General features: G+C 46.4%; 2 long non-coding RNA genes across 2 annotated transcripts; both read left to right on the forward strand.

Moving 5' to 3' along the window:
- The first annotated feature begins 379 nt into the window (after positions 1-379).
- On the forward strand, positions 380-16,293 carry LOC115289824. Its single transcript, XR_003907823.1, has 5 exons — positions 380-510; positions 6,746-6,832; positions 14,846-15,069; positions 15,250-15,402; positions 16,154-16,293. It is a non-coding gene; the product is annotated as an uncharacterized LOC115289824 (long non-coding RNA).
- Positions 16,294-17,386: 1,093 nt separating this feature from the next.
- LOC115289825 lies at positions 17,387-20,005 on the forward strand. Its single transcript, XR_003907824.1, has 2 exons — positions 17,387-17,492; positions 19,627-20,005. It is a non-coding gene; the product is annotated as an uncharacterized LOC115289825 (long non-coding RNA).
- The last annotated feature ends 3,179 nt before the right edge of the window (positions 20,006-23,184 follow it).

Raw genomic sequence — 23,184 nt, forward strand, 5'->3', positions numbered from 1 at the left:
CCTTAAGCTATTAACGTGACCTCCCTCCAAGAAACGCCTGGTAATTGTGTAAACAGAAGTTATGTCAGTGATAGTTGCCAAGAAGACTTTTGAGGCCTGAGATTATAGGTCTTTGGTGAAGGCTGTGCCTTATAATATACATCTTATTTTTCAGGCCTGGAGTCCACGAGCTTTCCCCCACAGTGGTAGGGGTGACAAAGTCTAACAGTGTTGTCTGAAACAATTCTGTGGATTAGAGGCTGAACTGGAGTAGGAATCTGTGGAGTGTGTAGCCTGTGCTGGTCACTCTGCTAGATGCTAGTGCTACAGCCATGAACAGCAATTCTAACATGGCCCTGACTTCATAGAGAAAGAGCCCATCACACAAGCATTGTTACGAAGCACAAGTATGGAGTGTCACGGAGGCTTACACCAGGGCACTCTGCACACCTAACAGACGACTTACATGGAAACACAGAACCTAGGCATTTGCCCTCTGATCATGAAATCTCCAGTGGGTCTGTTCTAAAGGTTTGTGGGGTTGTTTTTTTTTTTTAATCATTTTAGAATGTATTTATTTTTAAAGAGGGAGAGAGGAAGAGCACAAGCAGGAGAGGAGCAGACAGAGAGGGAGAAACAATCCCAAGCAGGCTCTATGATGTCACAATGCAGAGCAGGACTTGGGGTTCAGATACAGAAACCAGGAGATCATGACCTGAGTGGAGACCAAGAGTCAGACATCTAACTGAATGAGCCACCTGGGCACCCTGCTCTAAAGGTTTTGTGCACATTCTCTCTACAGGATCTTGGATGGAGGTCCCTGCCCCCTCCAGAAGCTACAATAATTTGAAACAAAGCTTTGAACAGGTTTTGAGGCTACATGCCCAGTGGCCCCAGAGAGGATCCTAGAGCCCCTCAGGGTAAGAGAGGGAGGCTTCTGGAAAGATCAATCCAACAGAAGCAGGTCCCCAGAGCTGAGGTCAGAAAATGAGGCTCTAACCACCTCAGTTGTTAGAATGGGTAACATCAAAAAACAAAGAGCAAGTGTTTCAAGGATGTGGAGAAGTTGAAATTCTCGTACATTGAAAATAAGATCTTGTAGCTGCTATGGAAAACAGTATGGAAGTTCCTCAAAAAACTGAAAACTGCACTAGCTTGTTATGCAGCAATCCCACTTCTATTTATCCAAAAGCATGAAAACTAGGATCTCAAAGAGGTTTCTGCACTCCCACATTCACTGCAGCTTATTCACAATAGCCAAGTTGTGGAAATAATCTAAATGTTCATCAGTGGATGACTGGATAAAGAAAATATGGTATATTCAAGCTGTAGTATTTTTCAGCTTTAAAAAAAGGAAATCCTGCCACATGCAACAACATGGATAAACCTTGAGGACATGATTTTAAGTGAAATAAATCAACCACAGAAAGACAAATATTGCATGATAAAATAACCAGACTCAAGAGTATAATGGTAGTTGCCAGGGAGGTGAAGCAGGTAGTTGCTGTTTAATGGGTATAAGATTTCAGTTATGCAAGATGAGTAGTTCTAGAGCTCTGCTGGACAATATTGTGACAGTACTTAACAATTCTGTATATAATGCCCTTCAAACTGTGTTAGGTAGATCTCATGTTAAGTGTTCTTACCACAAGAAACAGACAAAATAAGGGGGGTGGAGGGAGGAGAGAAAGAGAAGTCTTTAGACTAGAGGTTGACTATGGCCTGCTTGCTGCTTGTTTTTGTAAATACATAAAGCTTTACTGTGACACAGCCATATACATTCATTCATACAATTTCTATGACTGTTTTCACACTACAATGGCAGAGCTGAGTAGTTGTGACCGTGACTCTATAACCTACAAAGCTGAAACTCCTGACTACCCTATGCAAGGGTGTGAGCTAGTCGGCCATCTTGGTATTCCCCACAGTTTTGTTCTTGACATTATTGTCCTACTGCAAAACTTGAAACACATCCTAGTACCAGTAGTCTCTTACTCAGTCCACAGACTAGGGTTAACCTTATTTACCACATGCTGTAATGTTATTGTGTTCAATAAAGTAGTCACCAGACATGGGGCTATTTTAATGTAAATAAATTACATGTGGCCCTTAATGAAAAGGACCTTGCCACTCCTTGACTTAGATTCCTCAGGGCTCTCATCACCACACCAGAATGTGTCACACACATTGACCTGGACTGCTTTAGAGGAAGGAGGCTCAAATCCCAACAAAAAGTCCCTGTGCTAAGAACATCAGAGGGCACTTATAAGTACCTACTGTTTTGAAAACATCATTGCATTTAGCCCTCACATCAACTTTGTGAGACAGGAATGATCTTCATTTGATATGGAGAGAAAACAGACTCAGAGATATAAAGCAAATTGCTGATCTGGCAGGGCCATATTTGAAATTAGATCTGCCTGTCTGCATATTTTATCACTGCATCCAACTTCCACACTGTCTGCAGCTTAAATGTTTCTATACAATTGCTAGGAAGAATTCTATCACTTTGGATAAAAAGATAGAATTCTTCCTAGCAATTGTATGGAAATAGTATAGCAATCAGTTGGAACTATCTACCAAGAGAATTCACTCCATGTGACAGACAGTATCAACCTGCCCCCACAGCCCGATGTCACTGGGGTTGTTCCTTGGAGAGTCAGCTACCATCAGGTTCCTCTCTGAATTCTTACGGTCGTGTGCTGCAGTGAGGGTGCAGGGAGCAGGGGGAACAATTCAGAGCATAGTTTGCTTTACTATAAGATCATGGAAGACCTAGAAATTCCCTGCCAGTGTACTCCAACAATTATATTATAAACACTCATGCTCCTTGCCCAAAAGAGAAAACCAAGATTGCAAGGTGGCTCTGGAAACGATATCAACAAAGGACAGTTACAAGACCAGAAGATGTTTCATTCGGAGAAGAGAAGCTCCGATGGAAGTATCTAGCTGTGCATTTTTTTAGGAAGCCCTGCCTTATTGAGCAGACCAGCCTTCTGTGTGTTCTGCCAGAGTTGAGAATGAAAACCAATAGTAGGAAGTAAAATGGAAGCAGATTTGGGCTCAAAAGCTGAAAGAATGTTCCAACAACTGCAAATGTCTAATAACACAATGAACCATTGAGATGAGGGCACCCAATTCTGTAGATGTCCAAACAAGAGCTAAATGACATCTGTCCTGAATGCTGTGGCATGGGCTTTGCAAAGTGTGTGAAAGATTAGACCAGCTCACTACCACAGCCCACAATTCTGTCAACAACGACACCAGTCTGAGGACCACTGTGAAGAGCAGTGCTTTCAACCAAATCCGCTCTAATTCCTTCCACATCCTAACTCCAACATCTCACTAAAAGCTAGTGCTTCTTTTCAACCAAGCCCCAGTCACCTATGGGCACAACCCAGGACTAGCCAATATTTAAGATTTAACTGTATGAAGAATAATTTCTCCATTTGTCAAGATAAACTGAAGGTCTCTGGCTTTGGAGTAGGGAGCCAGGGAAGGGTGATCAAAATATTAACTGACATTTACACTAAACTTTGTCATTTACAAGGAGACCTATGATCCAGTTAATCTTCCCAACAGCGTTGAGGAGGAAGCAAGTCATGTTAGTCATTATCATCCATCTGGACTAAGAGGTTGCCTGGTTGCCCCACAAATACCAACAGCTACAGACCTGAGTGACACCTCAAAGATGGTGGGGACCATGATGATAGACGCCATTGTGATCAATGCTCTGTGGAGACTCGCTGAGACCTGAGACTATTAGTTAAAATTTGTTTGTCGTTTTCATAATGAAGGCAGTCGTTTTAGCACACGGAACCAGACAGTAGTGAATATATTGCTCAGAATATCTTGTGCTTGCTGTATATATTTTCTATAAGCCTTCCAGTGTTTTCCAGTGCCTCAATTATCAGAATGAGTTTCACATCCCGAGGATGCATTCAGCTTGGGAGGCTAGATTCTGCAAGTGATAATTATCAAGACTCATGCCATTTAAAAATAGGTTGCCATTATTGTTCATTGCTCCCATCAGTGCTACTAGATTTTATACCCTGTTTTCACATCAGGTGTGGACTGAATCATCCCCTCTTCTGTCACAACACTTGCCTTTGGAGGCTTCTGGAAGGAAAGCAATGTGCCAATGTTAGTTAACCTACATGCTGATTAGAGGATGTTTTCCAGCAGTCACCTGGTGAAGCCCTTCAGTGTTGCTGGGGTGATTAGAGTGATCAATGGATGTGGAGCAACTGGAGATCCCCACCTCAGCTTCTAAAACTAAAACATTCATCATTGGAAACATGCCTGCCAACATTTACAGCAGGCACAACTTTTAGGTGGAGAATCGGACAGACAGACACGGGAGGGCAGGGAGGGCATTCCAGGCAGAGGAGGCATTTGAGCAAAGGCAGAAAAGTATGAAAATGAAGGTCTGTGGTGTAACCAGAGCACAGAGTGTTCACAGGGAAGCACTGGGAGGCTGACCAGGTGGCTTGGGGCTCTGCTGTGAAGTCCCTCAATGGCGAGCCCTAAGAGAGTACTTTGTGCTGGAGTCCAGTGCTGGTCAAAATCACCACAGGGTTTGTGGAGTTCCTCCCACAGAGTTTCTGAGTAAGTCTGGATGGGATCCAAGAATTTGATTTCTAACAAGCCCCCAAGTGATGCTGAGGCTGCTGGTCCAGAGACCACTCTATAGTTATTCAGTACTGTTTTGGGTAGGGAAGGGTGGTGATCAGAGTTGAGTTTACGGTCTTTAACTGACCAGTTTGAAGAGCCCCTAATTCTGTGATAAGACATATTAAGGGTGAGGGGGGAAAGGCAAGACTTAGCCCAGGTAGTGGGTATATGTTCAGTGGTGAAATCTGTTCCAACTTCATTTTTCACCCAGTGGCAGGAAGTCACATGACCCATGTTCCTCACAGAAGAACCATGGAACCGCAACAGGTTTTCAATTACCAGATAAAGCATGTCACTTACAAAACTCTAGAATGGAGTTTTTAAACACAGAAAATGCCTTTTTTTTTTAGTGTCAGTTTTTCTAAAGGCATTTATCATGCTGGTCATCAATGACCCCATCAGCTGACAGAGGCAATGTTTCATAGCTTTCCCTCCTCCATTCCTGATCTCCTAGGTGTGAAGAGGGAATGGGGGATTGTGAGACTTATGGAGACATCTTCAATTGTACTGCCAACACAGAAATGACAACTAGGAAAACTCAGGAAGAGCCCAAAGCTTTGCCTCCTCTATAGGGAATTGTGACATGACCCAAACAAGAAAGTCAATATGGCATTCTTCTAGGCTAATCAATAATAATCAATAATTAGTAATAATCAATAATCCTCCTGTGCTGACCAAGGTGGGCACATACTCTAGGGGCAGAGTAGGTGGAGGATACAAAGGGGAAGGTTTTTATTATTTTGTTTTTTGTTTTACCAGTAGTAGGATGGGGAGCAAGTTAGTCTTAAATCCTAGCTTATTGGGCTGGTTGATTTAAAAGAAAGATATTACCACCCACACCAAAGCATTATTAATGATTAGAGCTTAATGCATGGCTTTATTTTCTATTTTATCAAGAGGTTTCTAGAGTCAAGTGCTTTAGTCCAGTCCAGCTGGAGAATATTGTACTTTGAGGCTACACTGCAGAAGAGGTAACACGTTCACATAGCAATTGAATGACAAGGATTCTTTTTCTGGTTCTGCAACTCTGAATTTGATCAAGATCTTCTCTGAACATCAGATGTCTCATGTGGGAGAGGAGCAAAGCAGGGCCTGGTTTTCCATAGGATTCCTGCCATCACTGATCTCCACAGAATCTGTACTTCATATGCTGAAACCCAGCTCTATGGAATCAGTGTCCTGAGTAGTGGTCATGGCACCAACCCCCCTTAGACAGCTGGTTTTACTTGAACCCAGCTAAGTTTAATTCCCTGGTTCCATTAACATTTATCTCTGTGCTGGCCAGCGAAGATCAGGGTGGAGAAGTTTCAGTATAAACAAATAAGAAAATGATCTAGGAAACAATGATCTTATCTGGTCAGAATGAATGAAGAACATTCAGTGTTCATCTCTTCATCAGCATTATTGGGAACATTTATGCCACAGAGAGAAACAAACAACACCAGTCACTGTAACTGATTACCAAGGCGGCCACAACACTACTCTTCCCATTGGGATTCATGAAGGTTGGCCAATCCCACACCCAGTTCACACATTCAACACTTTCTCTCCTTACCTATCACCCCAACTCTGTTCACTCCACTGTATCATGTATGTATGTGCCCATTTCTCCAACCACCCCATCACAATGGGATCCTCTCTAAGGGCAAGAGCTATAGTTTGTTCTTTACCTCATCTTTCTGTTCTGTACTCAGCAAGTCTGGGAAGAGAAATAAACAACTGTAATGCCTTTGAATCCTGATTCTCCACCAGAGCTTTCCCTGCAAGTCCAACTGCCTGTGGAATCCCCACCATCCCCAAACATGTCCCTTCACTCCCTGGCCTGAGGGGCTAATAGTCCTGCTCTTGTAGCTCCTCACTGCTACCACTGGTGGGAGACAAGTTTACAGAGCTCACTGCTGCTAGCAGCAGGAGACGAGGGCCCTGCCCCATCAGCTCCATTGCTCACCATGTGGACTCTCTCACCACTTTTTCTCCTGCTTCTAATCACAGAAGGGGAAACTTCTCCCTTCCTCAGTGTTAACAGTTCCCTTGAGACTCCTCCTACCTGTCACGGGAATCTGATATTCTCCATTCACATCTCTGTCTGCAGGTGAGCAAAGATTCCCAAGCTAGACAAGAGGACACTCACTGACTCCACCGATGTCTTACTCCCACCAACTGTGAATGGATGTCTAAGGTCAGAAGGGTAGGAATGGAAATTTAACTTAAGTCCCAAATGCTTTTATTATTATTATCATCTTTTTAATCAGAAAGTCTTCAGTCTAGGAGAAGATAAATGCCAACAGAATGTTGTAAGTTCCTGGGGAAGTAAATCATCATTATGTTACTTTTCTAGGGAGCCTGTCATAGTTGATTATAGAAGGTAAATGTTTGACAAGCAAATAAATGGACTGGAAAATTCACTCTAGCCCAGAAGCAATGGGCTATGGAGGGGCTTAGTTTGTAGGCAAAAGCATGGAGAAGGAGAGGTGAAGAGATTGCCGCTTAGGCAGTATATTTTCAGACGGGCAGCAACGTGTGGGGAAAGGGAGGCTTGAAACCTGAGAAGCAGGACAGCAGGAAAGGGCCCGTGAAGAAAACTGCAGTATTGAAGCTGGAAGAGGCAAACAATGACATGGCAAAATGAGACTGGGAACAAAGACATCAAGGTGGGAAGTTGTCCCACTATCTATTGGATCCAGCCTGCAACTCTTTCTCCAGAGAGGACCAGGATGGAGAAGTGGCAGTTTGAACAAGAAAGCGCTACGGAAAACTGTAAAATAACAGTCCCAAAAAGACAGGCAGAGGTAAGAGGCTGAGTCACCCAAACATCAAAGACTCAACTGGGGAGTCCTAGTCTTACCTCCATGTCCATTCATCTCTGTCCTCTCTGAATCCCACACAACTTATGAGCACCTGACATACTCCACCCACAAAGCTACCATCGCCTCCCAACCTGGAACATAGACTTATTCTTGGCGCATGCGAAGTCGCGGAGTGGGTCTCCAGCCATCATAGCCGAGCACAGGGTAGCCACTTAGTGACAGGACTGCAATACCAGACCAAAGAAGAGGAACTTGGCACGCACTTCCAGTAAGCCCTGCAGGGGAGAACACAAATTTTGCCTTCCTAAAAAGCTTTCCTCAAGCTAAACACATCATCTGAAATATACCTCTCTGTCTGCTGAATGTTCTTGCAAGGCTGTTCAGATGAGGGAGTCAGTCAGGGGCCCTCACACACTTCGGCCAGCCCAGCAAGTATTCCCTGAGTGCCCACTATGTGTCTGACACTTTGCAGAGGCTGGGGATACAGGGAGAAGAGACACAACCTCTACTGTCTGTTGGAGCTTTCAGCTCACAGTGCAGTGGGGGAGATGGGCACTTAAGAAGAAATTACATGTGTTATGAAGGTTACCAAAAGATCCTTGGAAATGCTCAGAAGTTGGGTGGTCAGTTCTCTGCTTGGTTTTGTGTTGGCATCTCCTGCCCGTCTAAGGAATGGAACACAAGGCAAAACTGGTTACATTTCCCTATGGAGACTAATGAAGGAAAGCCTAGGTTTTTCCACTAGCCATCCACTATTTGGTAAAATAGAAATCAGAGCAGTGGCTTCTGTTAAAGAGAAGACAGGAAATAAAGGACACTGGTCTTGTACACATGCTGAATCCATAGCCTGTAATGTCATCATACAGGATGACATGCATTTTCCAAAGGGGCAGTTCTGCTCAATGCCAAAGCCAGTAACACCCTGGAGAACTGGAGGCTCCGACTTCCCACACCCTCCACCATCTACAGCAGAGCTGTGAATTCTGCAGTAAATGAGGAGGACCTCTGAGGGACAGGGCTGCTGACACAATTCCATGTGCCATATGTGTCCAGGAAATAGAAACCATTTTCAAGTCCTTATCCTATTCTAAGAAACAAGCCTGTGGTTTAGAAGCAATCAAACATGGGTCAGTGGGGAGAAACTCAAGTGGAGAGTGCAAAAAGCCCAGAAAAGTAAAAGCACACAGCAGTATAACTATCTGGGGACAAAAGGCCAATCCTATGAATCTCAGCCACCCTGAGAGTGTATCACCGAGTTATAGCATTATTATATAACCCGTGATATTGACTGCCCCATGACATTAAGATAGAAGATTGCATTCCCTAAATATGTAATATTTAAGATACCAGGACTAGCGGCTCCTCGGTGGCTTAGTCAAGCATCCAATTCTTGATTTCAGCTCAGGTCATGATCTCATAGTTTGTAGGTTTGAGCCCTATGTCAGGCTCTGTGCTGACAGCTTGGAGCTTGCTTGGTATTCTCTCTCACTCCCTCTCTCCAAATAAACATTAAAAAAAAAAAAAAGTTGAAGGGGCACCTGGGTGGCTCAGTGGGTTAAATGTCTAACTTCAGCTCAGGTCATGATATCACAGCTCATGGGCTCAAGCCCCACATGGGATTCTGTGCTGACAGCTCAGAGCCTGAAACCTGCTTCAGATTCTGTGTCTCCTTTTCTTTCTGCCCCTCCCCCCACTCATGCTCTGTCTCTTTCAAAAAATAAACATTAAAACAAAAAAAATTTTTTTTAATTAACAAAAAAGCCAGGACTATGCTATTAAAGTTAAAAATCTTTAACATTTTTACTTCAAGAAGGAAGTTTTAGATGTTAGGAAAAATACGCAATTGGGACTACTTCATTTCCTCAGAAGGCTATGAAAGTTGAAAAAAATCACGTATCACCATGTATAAGAAATGGCTCTAAATTTCTCCCTTATTGTGCATCCTTACCTAAATAACTAAGCACCAAGGTGGTGATTACCACAAAAGGGAGAAGACATGGCTCACATGAACAGCACTAATGTGGATTACATAATAGGGAAGTTTCACAAGGATTCCGGACGGTGTTTATAAAAGCTCCTCTGAAGAACTAAGGATAGACCTGGGAAATTCTGGTCCTGGCAACCCATCAATACAACAAGCAGTTACCCTCCAGGTGTCAAAGGCTATGATGGCCCCCGGAGGGGTTAGTGACAGCCTGGGCTCTGAAAGACCTACCAAAAATCAATACTGATTACTTGGCAATGACATTTAGAGGACATGGAACACTAGGATGATTGTGTCAGGGCACAGCATGCTGAAGAAGCCAAGCACTTGCATTTCCGAACGAACGGCAAACCCTGTTCAGCAGCAGATGTACTACAACACAGGCCTGGCTGTGCCGAGAGCCAGGGAAACTGTTTTGCAAGCTGTTTGTCATTAAGCAAGTAATAACCGGCTTCAGTGCATAGTTGACTGGTTTCAACTCATCAGCCACCACACCCACCATCTGAAAGCATCACAAAAAGGATAACTAGGGCAAAGTTAACAGCTTCCAGGTAATCCATGTTGCCTGAAGACAGAGGCCCAAGGCTCACGGTCCAATGAGAGCATCTGCCTTGATGCTTTAACGAGCAGTCAGGTGGGACATAGGAGGCTTGCTGCATCCCTCAAGTTCAAGAAGGGAGAGGGACCTGGTTGTGAGAGGGGTCTTCTCCAGACAAATTCTGTCCTTTTCTGAGTTCTATCACCCACCACAGCTGGGTGCAGATATCTACACACACACACCACAGCCAGCCTAAGCACACGTCATGGGGTTGAGCGTTGGTGCTGACAGCATTGTGTTTAGTACCAAGCACTCTGTGGTCACCTCTTCTGCCAAGAACGGCTGTCTCTGGGCATATTCCACTCATGGGCCCGTAGAAACCTGCGAAGAGTGGCTGGGAGCCTGTAGGGTGTAGCGGAGAGGATAGGACTTTGCACTAGGTGGACCTGAATTACATCCTGGCTCTCCCACTTACTCATGGGTCACCTCTACCCTTTCCACAAACCTCTTGGAGCCTCAGTTTCCACAGTATAAAGGGAGACTAACAACACCTCTCTTTCATGTCTGTTTTAAGAATTCAAGATCATGTAGGGGTGCCTGGTGGCTCAGTCAGTTGAGCATCTGACTTTGGCTCAGGTCATGATCTTGCAGTTTGTGGGTTTGAGCCCCACATTGAGCTCTGGGCTAACAGCTCAGAGCCTGGAACCTGCTTCATATTCTGTGTCTCCATTTTTCTCTCTGCCCTTCCCTTGCTCATGTTGTCCCCCCCCCCTCTCTCTCTCTCTCTCTCTCAAAAATAAACACTTAAAAAAATTTTTAAATAAGAATTCAAGGTCATGTAATATCCAGCAGAGGGATGGACACATAGGAGTTGCCCAGTAAATAATAGCTTTTATTAGTTACTAATATTACCATATGGGGTTCATTACTATGGGGGAATGATAAGCAAAGTAGGAAGAAAACATATTGACACAAACAAGGAGATGGGCATCACTTAAGAAAGATTTTGGGGGTTGCCTGGGTGACTCAGATGAGGGATGGACTTGATCTCAGGTCTTGATCTCAGGGTCCTGACACCCCACCCCACCCCCCACAGCCTACTTAAAAAAAAAAAGGTTTTTTTCAGACCACCCTGTAGCTCTCCTATAGAAAATGTTCACCAGACCAAAATCCGGCCTCCCTCAAAAGGTACTAAAGAGCATGTAAATATTCCTTATTCTCTTGAACTTTCCCACAGCCCTATCCTGTAGCAGGCAAGTTTCGTCCTGTTTTTGTGGGTAGGAGAAACTGAGGTACAAACGATCACCTAATCCTCTGAGTCAGAGGCACCCAGGGGCATCACAGTCTCCACTCTTTCTGGACCGGAGCTCTTCTAACAAATGATTCATATTGATATCATGATTTACAACAACAATCCTGTAGTAGAGTCCCCATATTTTGGCAACCCAGAAGCTAACCTTCAAAAGCCCTGGGCCAGTCTTCCACAGCACTTGCTCGGACACCATCCCGTGTCAATCTCTCCCATCTTGGTGGTGTCTGGTTCAAGAGAAAGAGCAGGAAGGAACACAGACTGAACCCCCACAGCACACTTTTTCCATAGGGCCTTCTGGCCTCAAACAGCAGGGGCCCACCCTGCCCCACGGGGATGGGGTTAACTCTAGGGATCTACAGGTTCACATCTTGGCTCTTGTACCCCACCCACCAGTTCTTGGGAATACATCTTCCCACCCAGCAGGCTAATTCCAACGAGGTTCACCAAGCCTGGGTTGAAAATACACAGAGCATCCCTGCTTGTTTAAAGGAACCAGCTTCTTCAGAGGTGGGGTTTTATCCCCTCCTTCATTCTGTTGTTTTCCCATCTCTCTTGGAAGTATGCCTCCTGCACACACATGTCTGGACTGAGGCCTTTTCTTCTGAAACTTAGTAAGCTCCAAAGTCCCACAGCAGGGATGAAGCTGAAGCCTCTGTGGCCAAACGGCTGTCAGAGACCATGGAAGAAATCCCTCCCCGGCATGTCGTCCTATTCAGTGGACAGTGTGTGCTTCCACTGAAGAAACAGGGCCTGGAATTCCTTGTTCATTCAGCTGGAAAATGTTCTGATCTTGTGCACTCAGGAGGATAGTGCAAGTGAGGCTTTTATAAACAGGCACTTGGCTTTGTACTTAGCAGAGTGACTTGAACATAATAGGGACAAACATACCTGCTGAATGAATGAATATTCATTGTATCAGTACTCCTAGGTGTTTATTTCATGTCTAGCTACTTTTTAGTTGTACCTTAAATGATGATTTACCAGCTTTTATAAAAGTTCCTCCAGAGAAACCATTAGAATTAAGCTAGGTTCAGGTCGTGCTCAGGTGACGAAAGACAAGGACCAAAAATTCTCTATCTTCTCAGCTATTTTTTTTTTTTAAGCTAAAAGAACACTGATCTGTTAAGTGTTACTCTATTTCGGTGACCACAGGCATTCCTCTGCACCCAGTGAGAGGAAACCAAAGCAATTTCTTGTGACAAGTTCCAAAAAACCAAAGAATCTAGCAACCTAGAAAAACCTCCCCAAACCCGTAAGACTCTGCTGCCAGGGTCACCAAGCCAGTAACAACATAACAAACATCACTAGCACCAGCCCCTGATGGAGAGATTGCTTTAAAACTGGGGTGCCTGGGGGCGCCTGGGTGGCTCAGTTGGTTAAGTGTCTGACTTTGGCTCAGGTCATGATCTCATGGCTGGTGGGTTGGAACCTGGCATCAGGCTCTGTGCTGAAAGCTCGGAACCTGGAGCCTGCTTTCAGATTCTGTATCTCCCTCTCTCCCTCTGCCCTTCCCCAACTCATGCTCTGTCTCTCTCTCTCAAAAATAAACATTAAAATCAAAATTTTTTTTAATACAAAACACATTTGTGCGGGGCTCCCAGCTGGTCTTTCCTCTTTTGCTGGCTAATTCTACGTAATTCAGAAGCTCCCCATGCAAAGCCACTCCCCCTCATGCACATTCCTCATGCCAATCCTCTTTGTAAATGTTTGCTTTAAATGTAATCTGCAGCTTTACTAAGATTATGTCCCGAGCACACATTTTTTAGTCATCCAAACCTCTGTGCTAGGAGAGTGGACACTTTCCTGTTCCTTCAATTGTGGTCTCTGCTTTATTCCTGAGACACACCCAGGTTTTTCTATCCTGACGGGAGTGCTTCCAATCCAGAACCCTACAGAATCCCAGAGAACAGATCACTCATTACCCTTCCTTCCTATCTTCTGTGGAGGCACATGGGAGGCACTCAATAAATTTTTTAGCAAACCGGTCTACTCATTGCTCCCTGAACTCCTGAAGCACATTGCCACCCCTGGCCCATTGCTAAAGCCCTGTCTCTTGCCAAGAATGCACTCCCTTTTTCTTTCCATTTATGCAAATCTTGACTCTCCCTCAGGACTAAAACCTTGGAGAGTTTACAGAACTCTGTTCTCTTGGCAATTAACATAGTATTTTTTTATTAGTTTCTAGTCTTATCTCCTCAATTAATTGGAGACCCTGTATGCTCCATTCAAGCTGAAGCCACTTCCCAGAACTAAAACCAGTAGACTGGTCAAGGCGAGAAAGGGGACCCAGTACCAAGACGTTTCCTCAGGGGTGAGGTTGGCAGTCTTTCTGATTCAGACAGTGGGATAATCATGGGAAAGACACCTATGTGGGGGCAGAATCTATGTGAATGATTTGGACTCAAAGGCAGGAGCAAGGGAACAGAAGAGGTGAAGAAGCAGAGGTTAGGATGTGGTCACTCCAAAATGATGCCCTTCGATGAGGCTCATTCGCCCTGACACTTTTAGTTCAAGTACAGATCCTGCCCCTTCAGGCAGAATAGTTTGGCCCCTAAGGTAGTATTCGCCATCTTTGGCACAGAGACTGTTTTGTAGGAACTGTCAACTCCCTTATGATCACATCCACCTCCGTCCAGGACCTAGCACAAAGTTACACAAATAGCAGGTTTTCCATTGGAAGGAAGGGAGACTAAGAGGGAAGGAGAGAGACAGCGGATTGTTAGTCCCCTCCTCTCTGCCAGTTCAGAAGGTTAAAGGGGGCCCGGGCACACTGCCCTCCTCACACCCACCTACTCACACTCAAATCCACATACCCAGTTGTTTTGTAATAATTGCCTCATCTTTCATGATTTGGGGATTTTTTTTTAATGAATTTCTTAACATCTCTATGCCCAACATGGGGCTCGAATTCACAACCCCGAGATCAAGAGGCACGTGCTCTGCCAACTGAGCCAGTAAGGGACCCTGAATTTGGAGATTGCTTTAATTTCTCTGGTAGGTCTTGAGTTCCTCAAGCATAGGGGCTTTATCTGCTCTTTTTTTGTATCTATCACTGAAGAACAGGCAGGATTTCAGTCTCCAAGGTGGGCATGGAAGGTCCCAACGCACTGCTCACAAGGGGCTTGGGGTAAGACTGCTTGCAGTGAAGCACGAATGGTTGGGACACCTCTGTGGGTTCAGTCATTGTGTCACTGCGTGGTTTACTGCAGCTCTCTTCCTCTACGCCCACCCCAAACACCCAGAGCCGATATGCCAAGAGAGAAGCAGAGTTCCCCACTCCAATGAGCCTTCCCCAGACCTCTGCCTTATTCAGAGGCAGCGATAAGTGTGAAACTGTGCCCTGATGGCCCTTCCCATGGCCAACGGCAGAGGAACAGGGCCATGTCTGCAGCCCTGGAACGGACACAGCAGGAGCACCATCGGCATTTGAAATGGGTCTGCCCGGTCTCCCTCTTTACTATTTTTCCCAGCAGAAATACACCCAGAGGAAGGGAAAGTTACTGTCATACTGTTGTTCTTACAATGGCCTCTCCCTCTCCCTCTAAGCACAGGCAAAAATCGGAAAACTACGTGCATCAGGGGAATTCTGAGCAGTAAAAACAAAACAAGATTAAAAAACAAAACCCACACTCCTCACCAACAAAAGAATAAGAAACTCTGTTCCATTAGGTGAAATCTGATTTCAGATCAATGGAGTGTAGATGGAGGAATAAGCCCATGTGACCCGAGTGAATTAAAGCTGCTGAGCAAAATCCAAACAGCAAAAACGGAGGAGGTATATGGTTATTTTTATAATCAATGTGAAAGAGAGGCTATGGGAGAGGGAGGGGCTGACCCTGTCACAGCCACACAGAAACAAGCTTTTTGACTAGGCAGGCAAGCTTCAGCTCACCTTTCCTGTTCCAGGCCCTGGGTGTTATCTTTGAGAACAAAATAAAAGCTTGTCTCTTATCAGGTGGAGCACAGGGACAGGGTTGATTGACCCAGCACTTGACCCACACAGAGCCTCTGCCTCTGGACCTGAACTAAAACGGTTCCATCCATTATACAGACAAGAAAACCAAGTCCAAGAAAGCTTTGTTCCAGGTCTTCTAATTAGAAAAATAAGGTAACCAGAAAGTCAATTTGGCCATTCTAACGCCGAGTTTAGAACTCCCAGCAGGGTCCCATGGGTCTTGGGCTCTGCAGGAAGGGAAGGAACTCAGCTGGGTAGTCAGTGAGATCCCTTGGCTTCTTTCATCCCTTTTAAACAGGAAGTGAGAGCACAGACTTCTGTCCAACCCACAATCTGCCCAATTATTCAGTTAACCCCCAGGGCTCAACAGACTTTAAATGGGGTTTAAACTGGCCCTTGAACCAAAGGCATCCAGTCAGCCACACTTTCATGCCAAAGCTTTCTCTGGTAAAACAAATCTATAAAGAGAGATTTCTACTGAAAAGGCCCCACCCAGTTCAGCCAAAGAGAGATAATGGGTGGGTGACAAGGCTTCCTATTTTAGGAAATCTGTCAGTTCTCTGTCAGCAGAGCCTGGGCCTTTGGCCAACAAGGCCCTGGAGAGAAGAGTGAGAAGTCAGGGAAGCAACAGTGAACTCTGTGTCCCCACCACAGAGGCTCAGGGGCTCAGTGTGGGTTGGGGGGCGGTGATTCAGCCCCTCTGAGCTCATGCTAGAGCACTGCCACTGTGGCCTGGCCCTCCCCTCAGTACTCCCCTCCACCTCCACAGGGCAGAGACCCCCTTCCCATAGCCTGGCCTCCTCCTCCTTCCCCAGGGAAGTAGCTGCTAGGTGGCTGCCCCGCCCCCTACCCAGTGTCCACAGAACAGGCCCAAACCAGTTCTCTACTCCTATTTTCTCCTCAGAGAAAAAGAGGTGCCTTCCCACTCCAACCTTCCTGCAGCTGCTTTGTGCCCCTAAGCCGTTTCCTCCTGTGTAAAAAAGTGACAGCAACACCTTCTTCCTGGTATACCGTAGCCATTAGATGACAAAATGTGTGTAAATCACCATACAGTGGGCACTCAAGTAAATCATTTGGTCCTTCCTCTCAGGAGCAGTTCTGATGCTCCTGGAGCCTGGGCCCCTCACAGGTCTTGCTCTGTATCCCCAGTTACAACCTCCCCCAACCCTGAAGATGGTACTCTCCACCCCAGCTGCCTATTCCCATGTCCTCCAGGCCCATCTGTGGCCCACAGTTCAGCAGTAGATTTTCCTTACCAAGCATGTATAGCATTTGTTGCAAGCTCAGCGCTCTAAGACCCTTAAAGACCTAAGTTTGCATGGGGACAGAGAACCAAGGGCAGGTTCAGAGAGCATTCTAGCAGTGGGTGGGAGCAAACACAGCCCCTGGGGGCAGCCCCTCTCCCTTGACCATCACAGCATCCATCCAATGCTCTTAAGAGCATACACCAAGTACTTATTTTGCAGGGTACTAACCCTTATTTCAATTTCCAGGTACAGTATACTTTTTATGAGATGTTTTTCAAAGTCTTACCCTGCAGATTTCTGACGTTAATGCATGCTGTCTGAGAATTCTCCTGGGCTCAGCTCTCCAACACTATGTTCTAAGACTGAAGCAATCTCGGGAGCTCAAGCCAAATTGCCATGTCCTAGTGTGGACACCCTCTCTTCCCAGACCTTTTCAACTCATCAGTAAGGAGGTCAGTGGCAGGCTGGGGGCCCTAGCAGACTTGGTGGGGGCAGCCAAAGGCCAGAGCGTCAGCAGTTCCAGACAATGAACCAAGACATTTCAGGTTAAAATCTCTGCACCAGCCCTGGGCCAGTGCAGCATAATGCGGGGTGATTACATGAAGCAGTGTAAAAATCAATACTGAGCAGACAGCTGACACAGCACCTATGAAAACAGACAACCATCAGGTCCTGGCCACCACGAGCTGTAGCACAAGCAAGTCAACTTTCTCAATCAAAATAGTATCCTAGGTCTGAGAAATAATAAAAGACAAATCACCAGAGCTCTGGAAGAAGTTTTAACTTAGTCTTAATGCACCTGAGTAAAGAGAAGCTAAAATAAGACCAATCCCCTGAAGGGCTGTCAACCATCATCATCATAATGACCACTGTCACCTAATGGTGGAGCAAGGAGGTGGCCTGGAGGAGACAGCTGGCTGCGAGGCCCAGCCTACAGTGGCTCACCTTCCCCACGGGACACAGCTCCTACTCTGGGCCTGCCTGCTGGTTGATGAGGTAAATAAGGAGGCTAGATTTGTTTGGAGATAAGAAAGCAAGCCCAAAGAAAGGCAGAAGTACACATTCCTAGCAGACAAGGTTGGCTACCAGGTGTTGGAGACACTACTGAGCCCACCAGGAGAAGGAAGTAGTGGGGTAACCCCATGCTGATGTCTGCTCCCCAACCAGCACCTCCCTTCCCTGGGTCCTTGAGTTGGAGCATATTTTTAAAATACCCAGGGACACCATGTTCCCCAGACCCTGTCACACATTTCCTTTTCTATTTCAAGAAGGGCATTCTTTTTTGCTTATTTAGTGATAGTATGCAGATAATGATCTTCTGGACCAGGGTTGGTTTTACCAGATAATCCAGCCATCTACTGGGTGCCCACCAACATGTCCTATTAAAAAATGAAAGTTTTGGGGCACCTGGGTGACTCAGGTCATGATCTCACAGTTAGTGGGTTCGAGCCTGGAGCCTGCTTGGGATTCTGTGTCTTCCTCTCTCTCTGCCCCTTCCCCATTTGTGCTCTGTCTCTCAAAAATAAATAAAAACACTAAAAAGATTTTTCAATAATAAATGCTTTGTTAACTAAAGAAATGAACACTAAGTTACATATCCACAGACAATGGGTCCAGGACATGGGGGCTATGTACTATTTATCTAGAACCAACTCAGGATGCTTCCCTTTCAGGACAGGCAAGGAACCCTAAACTGCCCAAACATGTGAGCCCTTCTACCCCCAGGCTTCTTGGTCTGAGGTTAATGTCTTGAGAGGACATCCCAGTATTTGATAACCCAAGCCAGGCCTCTGTGCCTTTCTCTGCTGGAGTCTGGCCTCCTGCATCCCCAGCCAGCAGAGGTCCTGCTCCAAGTGAAAAGCCCAGTCTCACGAATGCAGCTTACTAACAGTGGCCTGCCCAAGCTGTATCCGGCACACCTGCCTCTCTTCCCTTTTCTCCACCTCAGAGAGTGGGAAAGAGTTTCCTTTCTGTTGAGCCCATAGCTGATGGGCTGCAAGGCACGGCCTGACATGAACTCCCTGGTGGTGGTCCTATGTGGTTGCCATGGCGCCCTGCAGGGCCACTCAGGTCTCAGAGCGGACCCAGCCTGTGAAGAGATAATGAGCAGGGGCAACAAAATCTCGTTTCAGCCAATATATTTCTCATCAACCCCAACAAACATTCGACTTCCTTTTATTCTGTCAACCCTAGAGAGCAAGGTTAAAATAAAACCTTAAAGGACAGGACTGGTAAATGAAGGATATACAATGAACCTGGCCAATTGATTAGGCAAAATAAGCCCCTGGCACAGAGCAGGGGCTCGGTAAATATCTGTTAAATGATTAAGTGAATAAAAACAAAGCTCAACTGTGATTTAAGCCTCTTGAGGAATATTTTCTGAAAAGGCATAGTCGGCATTAATAATTGGTACATTTGGGGTATCATTTTCTGCCCTCCAAAATGCTTTCATGCCTCAGTTCTTTTGATCTTTGCAACAATAAAGGGCACTAGAGCTGGGCTGGGACATCATTTCCATTTTGCAGCTGAGAAAACTAAGACACAGAGAAGTGGCCCAAGTGACTCAGCACATTGGTGGAGGCCATGGGAGGGGGACCAGGAGCCCTGGCTGCTGTCCCACCCCTCTCCCACCTCCTCTAATGGCTCAGCCACAAGCTCCCGTCCTCCCCCTTTCCTGGGCAGTGGACATCTGAGAGGGGGCTGGGGACTCAAGTCCTGTCCATGCCTCGGCTCACCAGGGGCTGAGAATGATGAAATATTTATCTGGTGATAAGACCTGCCCTTCAGATCGAATGGCCACCCCGGCCTGGATTACCTTACAATAATAAAGTAGACCCAGTGTGTCTGCCGCCTGCTGGCCTGAGTTGCTGAAGAATCACTCACTCCATCTTGCATGTGAGCCATGGCCCACAGCTTCCGCCCCAACCCCCAGGGCAGGAAAGCAGAAGGACCAGGAGGAGCATAGGCTGAGCGCCCCTCATCTCCCACCACAGCCCTTCCCTGGACCATCTGGTTTCTGGCCTTTCTGCTTCCCTTCCCTCCCTCAGTGATGTCACCAAGGAGCCAGCCTCCTCTTTGTTCCTCAGCACGCTGCCACTGCTGACAGCAACCCACGGATCTCTCCCCTCAGGACTGCCCGTTGAGAAAAAGACAACCTTCCTACTACTGGGAACCATTCAGGATAAAATGCAGAAATTCGTGGGGAAACTACAAAGGCTGAAGAAAGTGGAAACATTGCCCACGGACACTGTCCCAGTGACTTCCTTCTTAGTTGGTGTTTTAGAGCCCCTATCCCCTCGAGCCCCATGTGAGGGGTCAGCACACTTCCCCTCTCCTCAGCCCAGCCTAAGCATGCCCTCAGGCGTGAGAGAGCACTGTGTACACCAGCCTCCAGTATTCTCAAGAGGCCCTGGCTCAGACTTGCTTTAGTATCAAGGATTCAACGAGGTAACACATAAGAAGCTATAGGAAATGTTTTAAAATATATATGCCAAACGGTAATAAGGTTAGTTGTCTGTGTTCTTCTCCTCTTGACTCACCTCCATGTGTTCTGAGCCGCAGGAGGCCGACCCCCCAGAAAGGCATCCTTCTGGGCATGCTCTCTGAGGGTCTCCAGTTTGACCAATGAGAGGCATCGAAATTCCCTTCTCCCCTTTGCCTTTTAACCTCAGGGAGGTAATGGCTCCCAGCTGATAGAAGTCTCTGGGCACCTCCCTATCTGTTTCCTGAACGCTGCCTGCATCTGTTACTCTCAAAGTTTTTCATTTGAGCACCTGGGATAAATTGTTTTCCTGTCAAGCCTGTAACTGATAAACTCAGACACATCCAGTCAGCTGCAAGGGCCACCTTGTGTTCCTCCCTCACTGGGAGCAGAGAAATCAGTGTCCATGGACAGTTCTTCTGTCTTCAAGATGAGCTTCCAAATTCCCAGCAAGGCAGCCTTGCCCTTCCTTCCTCCTCCTGTCACTCTAGTGGCACATTCTTACACAGCAGCTCGGCGTGGGCTGCCAGCAGTGTGACATCAGGATGGAAGAATACAGAGGCCTCAGAAGTTTTGCATTTTCTGGAATCTAATGATTCTGCTGATCCTCTAGTGTTTGGCAATAGTTCTTTCAATGTCGAGATGCTTAAATCACTTCTTTGTTCTTTCTGCTGTGTAACTAGGGCACCCTAACAGTCTGGAGGAATTGTTGTTTGAGGTAGGTGTTTGAGGGGTGGAGAGGGTAGTTTTTTCCCCTTGTTTTGGAGAAACAAACCATGCACTTGGAAGAAGGTTAAATTTGTTTGGGATTTTCTCCTGCAGTAGGTCCACAGTTGACCCCTTCTTCTGTCCCTCAGTCTCTAACATTACTTCCCCTTCACCCTTCAGGGTGGGTGTCTACTTTGGGAAATACAAGTCCTGCCTTCCTCTTGTGTATTTATCTCACTCTAACTCCCAAGTAGCTGCAAGCTTCACTGCCAAGTGCCCTCCATTACACATTAATTTATTAAAGGCCTGACATGCGCCAGGTGAGATCAGGGAAACGGATAACAGCAGTGACCATAGACAAGAGGTCCTGTCCTCCAGGACCTCACAGTGCAGCATAAGGCAAGGCAAGAAAAGGCTCAGGGGATTCATAGAAAACACGGGAAAGGGGAGTGACTGAGGATGGGGGCTCCCCCTGGGCTCTGCCTCCTGACAAAGAATGTTCCAGGGCAGGGATCGGGTTCACAGCTAGCCTATTTTCCACACCTTCAGAGAACATGTGCTTCATCAATAAGTAACCACACCTGAGTTACTATGCAAATAAGCTCAGCTCTGCTCTCTCCACAGCCAGGTTCACTTTTCCACTAGCCTGTTCTCTCCAGCTCCCACTCTCTGTGCTGCCTTGACTTTATGGCGCTCATTTATCCTGGCCTGTCATTACCGAATGAGACAACGAGCATGAAAAAGGACAGTCTTTATCTGGTCTCCCTCAGCCTAAGTTCGCTTAGAGAGCCAGTGTTTGCCCTGGCCTATCTCCTGCTTTTGCTAGAGGAAGTACCAGCAATGATAACTAAATCCATTTAGATTAGGAAAAGGGAGAGAGAAAGGAAAAGCCAGTAGAATGAACCCAGCAGGAAACCAATTTTGCTGCAGAGAACTAACTAATGCCTTGTGCATTTCAAATGCAGCTCAACTCTAGTCCCCTAGTCCGGGTTCACCTTCACTCACCTCACAGTCACCGGGGAAGTTCAGCTACTAGGAACTTTCTGATTTAAATTCAGATTGCTTTCCAAAATGCCCTGGGGACTCTAAACCTTCACTCCCCCAGACACTTCAGATTAGGCCATAATGAATCCCACGTTTTGCATTTAGCTGGGAGAGGAGGTTCCAGTAGTCTGTGTGGGTGAAACAGGAAGCAAAGACTAAATAGGAAATCTAACATCCCTTTTTGTTCCCATTTCCTTTCATGAAAACCCTTTAAATCAGAAAGTCATTGGATACTGGAGTTAGGAGAGATGTTGGAGATTGTTCAGGCCAATGGCCCCTCCTCATTTTAGAGAGCTAATAGAGAACACAGGCCATGATCAAACTCCCGCAAGCCAGTGGCTGAGCTAACCCCAGGCTCCAGGCCAGCCTTCTGCTGGCTGCACCACTGCCCGGGGAATTCAGGCGCAAGACACGGGCAGAGGGCAGAGGGGGTCACGTGGCCACTCAGGGAAGAATGAAGAAACTCTGAAGAGGAAGAAATCGGCTAATTTCTAGTTTGCCATCCAGGCCGGCTGTCACGAGGCTCAAGTTGAAAGCAGGTGAATCTGCCTGATGAGAGCTGAAGGAGGAAAGTGAGGAAGAGGGAGGGCGGGAGGAAATGAATATATTTCAGAACAAACAGAATCTGTGACTGCATTTGTTCCATGTTCTAGGGTGGCCACAGTTGGCTCGGAATGAGGTAAGGGAAATATGTCCCTGCAAAAGGGAAAATGCTTCTGGTATAAATAAAGGTCAAGGCAATTCTCAGATGTGAGTAGAAGACAGGGGAAGCTGCTTGTGGTGAATGTAGTGATATGCTCCGCAGATTCCCTTTCCCGAATGAAGGCTTTGCTCCCCACTCCCCCATGTGGGGTGCTGTTGGAAGAAGACTCCTGGCTGTCAGCCTTCTTCAGGAGTGCCTGGGCCAAAGGAAGCTGCCCCGCCCAAGGTCGTGCCTTCTGGTGGCAGCCCCCTCCAGGGACCCATGCACAGGCGTGTAAAGGCCCGGCCCTCTGGCCCCATCTGGGTGCACCTGCCCAGCTTCAGAGCTTTCCTGGTCAGCTGAGTTCTTTGTTGGGGTTGCTTCAGGCCTTAACTTCTTTCCTGCCCATACTTTCTCCCCCTGCGTTCCACATTGTTGATACCAAAAGCACTCCCTAGTGAATAGCAGCCTGCACATACATCCATCTCCATCTCAGTCAGGGTAGGGGAGAACTCATATGGCAACACTGCTCAGTAAGTCAATAGACAGAGCCCCACTGAAGGCACAGAGAAGACCTCCCATCCATTGAATCTGGTCAAGTAACCCATCCCTGTGAAAGAACGTTGCCCAAGTCCTGATTTAGAGAATGAAGTTAAGGGTCTGTAGGTTACAGGTTGTCACCTCACTGCCAACTGCAACATGTATATTGAGCCATTCAAGGGCCGGAGCAGTGAGACTGACAAGGCCATTCCTTCCCTGGTAGGACCACACCT

The sequence above is a fragment of the Suricata suricatta genome, chromosome 4 (assembly GCF_006229205.1).
Source record: "Suricata suricatta isolate VVHF042 chromosome 4, meerkat_22Aug2017_6uvM2_HiC, whole genome shotgun sequence".
Taxonomy (NCBI): domain Eukaryota; kingdom Metazoa; phylum Chordata; class Mammalia; order Carnivora; family Herpestidae; genus Suricata; species Suricata suricatta.